Raw genomic sequence first — 7,029 nt, 5'->3', positions numbered from 1 at the left:
TGTGACATTTCTGTGCATCTCACAGTTATTGAGGGGTAGGCATCAGCTATGTTATTTTAGCTCTTAGGTGTTAAAATGTGTGCTCAAGATCATCATTTCAGTGGCAGAGGTCAGACAAGAACCCCGGTTCTCCCATTCTTAGGCTGGTGTTTCTGCCATGTGAAGGGCCACACCATCTGTTTACAGAGATCTCCAGAGTGCGTCCATGACCCACCACCTGATCATTCTTCTTACCTAGGACTGGGCCTGGGGTGTGCTTGGTATCTTGGCCACATGAGCTGTAGCTCTACTACTTAGCCATTGGGTTACATTGCCCCATCCTCTCCCTTTAACAGCATGCGTGGGTTTGTTTGCTATTCTGTAAAGTGAGGGCAATGAGACTAACCCTACTGACTCAGGAGCTATTGGGTCTCTGGGAAATAGTAGAAGATAGAAAGTGCTCAGTATTTTAACATGTAAATGTGAAAAATAATGGAGTATGATTCTCAGAGAGGGCCTTACAAGTTCATGCAGAGGGCGGCCCCGGGTAACGTTTTTCACCCAAATGTGCTGAAGGATGGGTCTGGGCAGGTGCAGGGGAACGTGTGCTGGACCACTGTAGAGCAAAGGGAATGTGAGCATGCAGTGAGCAGGTGTAAGCTAGCTCGGGCCTACCCTTCTAGAGGAAAACTGAAGGCAGAGTCTGGGCATCACATTCATCATCCTTATTTGGGTACATAGAAAAGCACATTTGTGCTTATTACACCATATAAAAACCTGTGTAAGTGGATGTGGGTTTCTGTTTCAGTTCCAAACTGCAACTGTTGGGTGTGCTGCTGTTTTGTGCTAGAGAGGGTATGTCTGAATCCAGAGGAAATGCTCACGATTTAACAGGGGATAAAGGGATCCAGCATGGTTTCCACAGACATTGACTGAAATGAGAGGCGACAGGCTTGTCATGTGCTTTTAATATGATCACAACTAAATTTCCAAGGATGAAGGTGTGATCTCAATCTTTGGGGATGCACAAGGAACTTTCTCATGGGGAATCGTCATTAATGGGTTGTTAGCTTCTTGTGGGGTTGCACATATGCCCCCTGGAGAGGAATACCCCCAAATGAAATCAGAACACATCCATTGTGAGAGAGGGACTGGCTGAGTCAGACCACCTGAGCAGTGGAGTGGCCCAACTTCCAGTGGTTCATACTAAAGATTATAAATCCTGCCCTGATTAAAAACAGCACAAAACAATCCCTTCACAATAGAGGGAGGGCCCAGCGTCCTCTGTCCAGTCAGGGGGTCTACCTGCTCCTCCAGGCTGTGCTTGAGTGCGGGCTTGGCTGGGAGAGGGTACTGGGGTCACTTCCCATCTGTATACTGAGTGATAAAGTGGATATGAACCTTGTTCCTATCCCTCAGCTAAGAAAAGTGATTTGCATTTTAAAGGCAACTTGCATTGCTGATATTTCTTGCTACCCTGGAATGCCTTGGTGGTGGCTTTTTATCTGTTTCTTATCACATCCAACCTGTCTCATAGATTTGCGTGTCTCAGGCTTATTTTTCCCAGCATACTGTGAACACTTTGATATTAAAGCCCAGTTTGTAATCATCTTTGTAATCCTTTGCACACCTTACCATGGGGCCTGGCAAAGGGGCAACCTGAGTTGTGCTTTGTGAACGAAATTGAAACCCTGCTTTTACAGCTGTACGCAAGCCTATTCCTCTGAAGAAAAGAGTAGCTTGGAATTAAGTTAATCCACACTTGCCTGTTTCCTCCCTTCAGTGTTAGCTCACACGCTAACCTTTTTGCTTTACTTGCTGTGAATGGATTCACAGAAAATACTTCTATCAGACTTTCAACTTACTTTTTAAATAGTTATTTTTTTTTTTGTCAAGCAGATTTTAAGAGAGAAGAGACAGTGAGAGACATCTTCCATCCAGTGATTTATTCCCTAAATGACTGTAATAGCCAGAACTGAGCTGAACTAAATCCTGTGGCCTCCTCTGGCTCTCCCACATTGTGTGCAGGGTCTCAAGGACTTGGGCCACTCTCTGCAGCTTTTCCAGGGCATTAGCAGGGAGCTGGGTTGGAGCTGGAGCATCTGGGGCTAGAACCGGTGACCACTGGGGATATCAGCAATAGCACGCAGAGGATAAATCTGTTGAGCCACCTCCACTTAATTTACATGTAAGTTTTATATGCCAAGCTTTACTAATATTTTAAACACCTTAATAAGTTATAGTTACATATAGAACATCCTTATCTAAACACCACTAAGTATAATCAAAAGTTTTAGGAATACAGTGAAGTCTTAAAACTAACAGGTAGCTGAACTCCGAGGAACACAGCCCAGTCATTATGTGGCACTGAACAAAGGGGTGACGTAGTAGTTTCAGTCGCTACAGGAGTGAAATGCAAACTCCCTTGCTGTGTTTGTCAGAGTTACAATGAGACTAATGATGTGATTGGTATCAGGTATCTTGCATATTTCACAGTTGTGAGTAAAGAAAAGGGGTTACTGGAAGTAGACATGAAAAAGGATTAGAAGTGCTGTTGTATTTACTGATGAATCCATGGTTAGGATGACATCTCAGAATGAACTGGAAGTGTGCTCTCGTCTAGGAATGCAAAGCACCCAAGCAATAATAGTAAGTAAGCACTTGAGTCAGGGCCGGAACAGGGCTCAGTGTACACGTTACCTAGGAGTTCCATAGGAAGAGAAGGTAATTCTGATGAAAGAATTGAGCACACAAGGTTGTTGCAACAACAGTGGCTGGAGGGTGAAGCGAGAGGCTGGGGGGTTGAGTGTGTTACTTAGGCACATATGGGTTTTCACTTTTTCCAGAACCTACCGCTAGCCCCAGGATTTTCCTGTAGAACCTTGGCAGATAAATGTTATGTCAAAAGACAAGGAATAAATAATGAACAAAGGAAAATCATTGCAATGAAGTCTCTGATAAGATCGCATGCGGTGAGGCAGCCCTCTGCTGTTTCCCAAGCAACCAGGCATGACTGTGGAGAGGAGTAGAGGCCCTTCTCCTGCCTTGGCATAGGCTGCAAAACAAACTGGCATACAGTGAGTTCCAGGGAACATGACTGCATCTGGTCACCTCAAGGGGCTCATAGCGCTGTTGGAGTTAAAGTATGCGGCAACTATGCTGTGTGCACATGGAAGCAGTAAGACTGATGATAGTGGCTGAGTCACTATTGCCTTCTCTGTGAAGACAGTAAGAAGCTAAGAGGTGGCCCTGAACGGAGGGCACCTGTGCACGGTGTAGTATGAAGCCGTTTTGACCTAGTCGGTAGGGACTTGGAAGAATGGCCAGTGATGTCATCTAAGAGAATGGATCAGAGTAATTGGAAAAGCTTTCCATCGACTACTCCAGAAATACTAACTGACGTTGCTTCCAATAGGGAGGTCCCCCAGGCCGCTGGTCATTGTAGTTCCAGCATCATCTGTGCCTGCAAAGCCAGTGGGGTGCAGAAACCTGCATGAAGCCAGCATGCAGCAGGTGCTAAGAAGGGATACTGGAGCCCTTGCCACCTCAGCAACCATTGTCTTCAGTTGTAAAGAAGATCAGGTATGACTTACTGTGTCTTCTCATTTAGAATTCTCTGGAACATTGGCCTTCTTGGGCTCAGGCACATGCCCCTTTATTCCATTTCACAGTGTTAAAACAAGGTCTGTTATAGATAATTTAGCACCAGGAAGCTGAAGCTGGGGACAGTCAAGCAGGGCTTCAGAAAGAGCGAACACCAGGCCTCTTTATTTTGTACCCTGGGACTTTGATTTCTGAGCCAAGAAGATAACACATCTTAATAGCAAGCAGCTGAGTTAACTAGATAAAAGGTTTCATAAACAGTTAGTGAATTGTTGAAATCAGAGCAACTAGAGATTTACAGCCTTACCTGGCTGGACTGGATCTAAGTATACATCACTGAGAGTGATATGGAAGGAGATGGTTAGATACTCTGCCATTGGCCCCCGAGCTGATCACACAGCCTCCCACTCATTCTTTCATTCATCCCATGGACATGCGTCGGATTCTACTATGAAGTTTCCTCTTAGCTTCAATCTGAAGACAAGTTGCCAAAAGAATCCATCAAGTAAAATGGATTTAATGGTCTAGACAAAGCAGATAACGCTGAACTAATGAGCACACCGAGCAAATCAAAGAGCACTTTTACATACTAGCAGAGAAAACACAACGGGAAAAGCTAAAGAGCTCAGAACCAGGGGGTTAATATCTTAAAAAGTGAAAAATGAGTTGAAAATGAATGAACAAATATAAATCCATTGAAGGGGCCACATTGATGAATTAAGGGGATTCTGTGGCATGAGGGCATGATAGATGAATGGAAGTGGAAAAGTCAGCATCATGGGGTTCAGGCTGGGTGATGAGAGGGCGCCCAGGCAGCTGTTGAGGGAGTTCACTCTGTGAAGAGCGTGGAGAGAAGTGTTGTGAGAGGGCTGGGAGCCCGAGACGGTAGATTTCAAGCTTTGGACGACTTGGTCCTTCGACTGACTATCCACAACCAAAATATTTCAAATAAAGTACAAATTCAGGAAAATTCCAAATGCTGTGACAGCCGTTAAAACCAGAGAAATATCAAAGGAAATATCGAGGGGAAAATGATTGATTCAGAACAAAGAAAAATTAAAGATCAAAAGCAAGAAGATAAAGGAAATCATACTGGTTTTGGACAAAGACTACACACATTCGAAACCTATAAATAGATAAATAGGGAGCAATTTTCTGAAAAAGTTAATGAAATGGAGCAACAACTGAGATATGGAAAATAATGATTATGTGACGATGGGAATAAAGGCAGTCAAATGCTACCACATCAATTAAGGAAACAGCAGGCCTCCAGAGCAGAGACAAAAATAATACAACTTCTGAGGACCCAACATTTACAAGACAACATAAAGGAGTCGAGGGAGACACGTGCTTTTCACTACTAATCGGCTCTTACATAAAATATTAGGAAAAAAACCTTGGGGAACACAGCATTCATTCCAACTGTCCAAGCAGATTCTTCAGGGCTGTGTGTGCTTCAGAGCAAGCCGACTCTGCAAGCTGCGTGATCCGGGGCATGCTCACTCGCTTTTGGAGGTGACCAGTCTGCCGTGATGTCGCTAACGGTGTAGATATCCATCACCCCTAGCCCCCCATTAGGGGCAGAAGGACCCACACAGAGTCTTCCTTCACCAAGCCCTAGGATTGCCACGAGGCTCACTTGGAAACCAGAAGGAAAAGTTGGAATCTCTTTGCCTGGCTCCCCCTCCTGGTTTCTGCCATGAATGAGTAATCTGTCCATCTCATCGGTCTCTAGATACACCTGCTGAGCACACAGTTGGATAAACAGTTGGATGAAAGAATTCATTGTCCCTGATGACCTCTTTGCAGTCACCAGACTAAGGAAGATACTAATGTTCTTTCTGATGTCATTAATTAGCTGCGCTTGACTGGATATGAGTGGCATCACTGAAGTGTTGTTTCTCATTCTTTCTCCTTTCTTTCCTGTTTGTTTGGCATCTGTTTATTTCTTCTGAATCCTCAGCCCTTAGCAGAGAGCTTAATGAATCTTCACACACTCACCGCTCTTTAGCGTGAGTCCACAGTGCTAACCCCTTCATCCCGCTGTCTCTCCTCTCGACTTGTCCTGGGGGCTTTCTTGCACACTGCAGCTCCAAAATACAGGGTGTGGGGAGTAGGGGGCATCTTTCCCCCATTCAGCTTCATGCTCTGCTTTATTCTTCACCTTACTCCCTTCCTCTCTCTCTGTCCCTCTCGTTCTGATACCTTTGTTTATGTTGAAGTGTGTATAGGTCTTCCAAAACAAAATGAATAAATGTCCTATGTCTTTTCAAAGAATGTATTAATTTTGTATAGCCAGACCTTAAAGGTTTTTTAAAATAATTTTTTAAATCTCTCTCTTTCCCTTGAGTTTTTTTTTTTTAATTTTTAAAATCTCTCTCTCACACACAGGTGCACACACACACACACAGGTGCACATACACAATGTGGCTAAGGGTACAGAGAGCTCTCATCTGCTCATTCCCTACCCAAATGCCCACACGGTTGGGGTTACATTGAAGTTGGAATCCTGTAATTCACGCATAGGTCATACTGTATTTTGGTGTAGGAAAATACTGAAAGCCATACAGTTTTTCCAGTAACCATTTTTATGAGATACATTGTCTAAGAACTTTTTAAGAACTGCTCATTAAACCCCAATTTTCCATTCATGCTTGCTGTTTCTTTTGAAAATCATCCTATAATGAAAATTTGAGCCATAAACTGACAGTGGATTGAACAGTTCCTAGCATCTTAAGCTGATTTTGTAATTCATTAAAAAAAATCTTCGTTAAGGGGACATAAATATAAACATGCACATTTCTTCAAAGTTCCTTTGAAATATCACTGTCCCTCCTCTCCCTCCGTGATTTACCGTTTCTCCTGTGTGTTGTTGTGATTACTGCCAATTTGGTGGCTTAGGACACCACCAATGTGTAACCTTTGAGTTCCAAAGGTCAGATGTCCACTGTGAGTTGCAGGCTGTTCCCATCAAGGAGTCAAGAGGGCATGGTCCTCACCTAGTTCCAGGGGAGAATCCATTTTCTAGCTTATTCTGTGTTGACAAAATTCAAATCCTTGTGAATGCATTACTATCATTGGCCTCCAGGCCAGGCCTACGCTTCCCCTGTTCCCCCCAACCCCCACCCCATTAGCTCAACTGTTTATACGTAGTGCCCTACCTCTCGGTAGCAACCACTGCTCATGTTTTGTATTGTGCCAATTCCCCAGTAGTACCTTTTGCCTTTGGCTTCCACTTAAAGAATTGGAGTGAATACACAGAGCCTACATGGACAAGCACTCTGTCTCAATGTCTTTATTCCTGCTCTCATCCACAGAGTCACATTTATAAATCCTTTTGCCATGTAAAGGTAACATTCAGAGCCTCAGAAACTAAGACTTGGCCAAGTTTCAGGGAAAGGGACATTCTTTTGTCTCTTACAGAATGAGTATCCTACACTGAGAGAC

At 43.9% G+C, this 7,029-nt stretch overlaps 1 pseudogene; it reads left to right on the top strand.

The window, feature by feature from the left end:
• Positions 1-3,483: 3,483 nt before the first annotated feature.
• LOC101519017 (T-complex protein 1 subunit eta-like) overlaps positions 3,484-7,029 on the top strand; it is a 42,709-nt pseudogene continuing 39,163 nt past the window's right edge.

The sequence above is a fragment of the Ochotona princeps genome, chromosome 8, assembly GCF_030435755.1.
Source record: "Ochotona princeps isolate mOchPri1 chromosome 8, mOchPri1.hap1, whole genome shotgun sequence".
Taxonomy (NCBI): Eukaryota; Metazoa; Chordata; class Mammalia; order Lagomorpha; family Ochotonidae; genus Ochotona; species Ochotona princeps.
The sequence above is the reverse complement of the archived record's forward strand: the minus strand, read 5'-3'. Positions and strand labels throughout refer to the sequence as shown.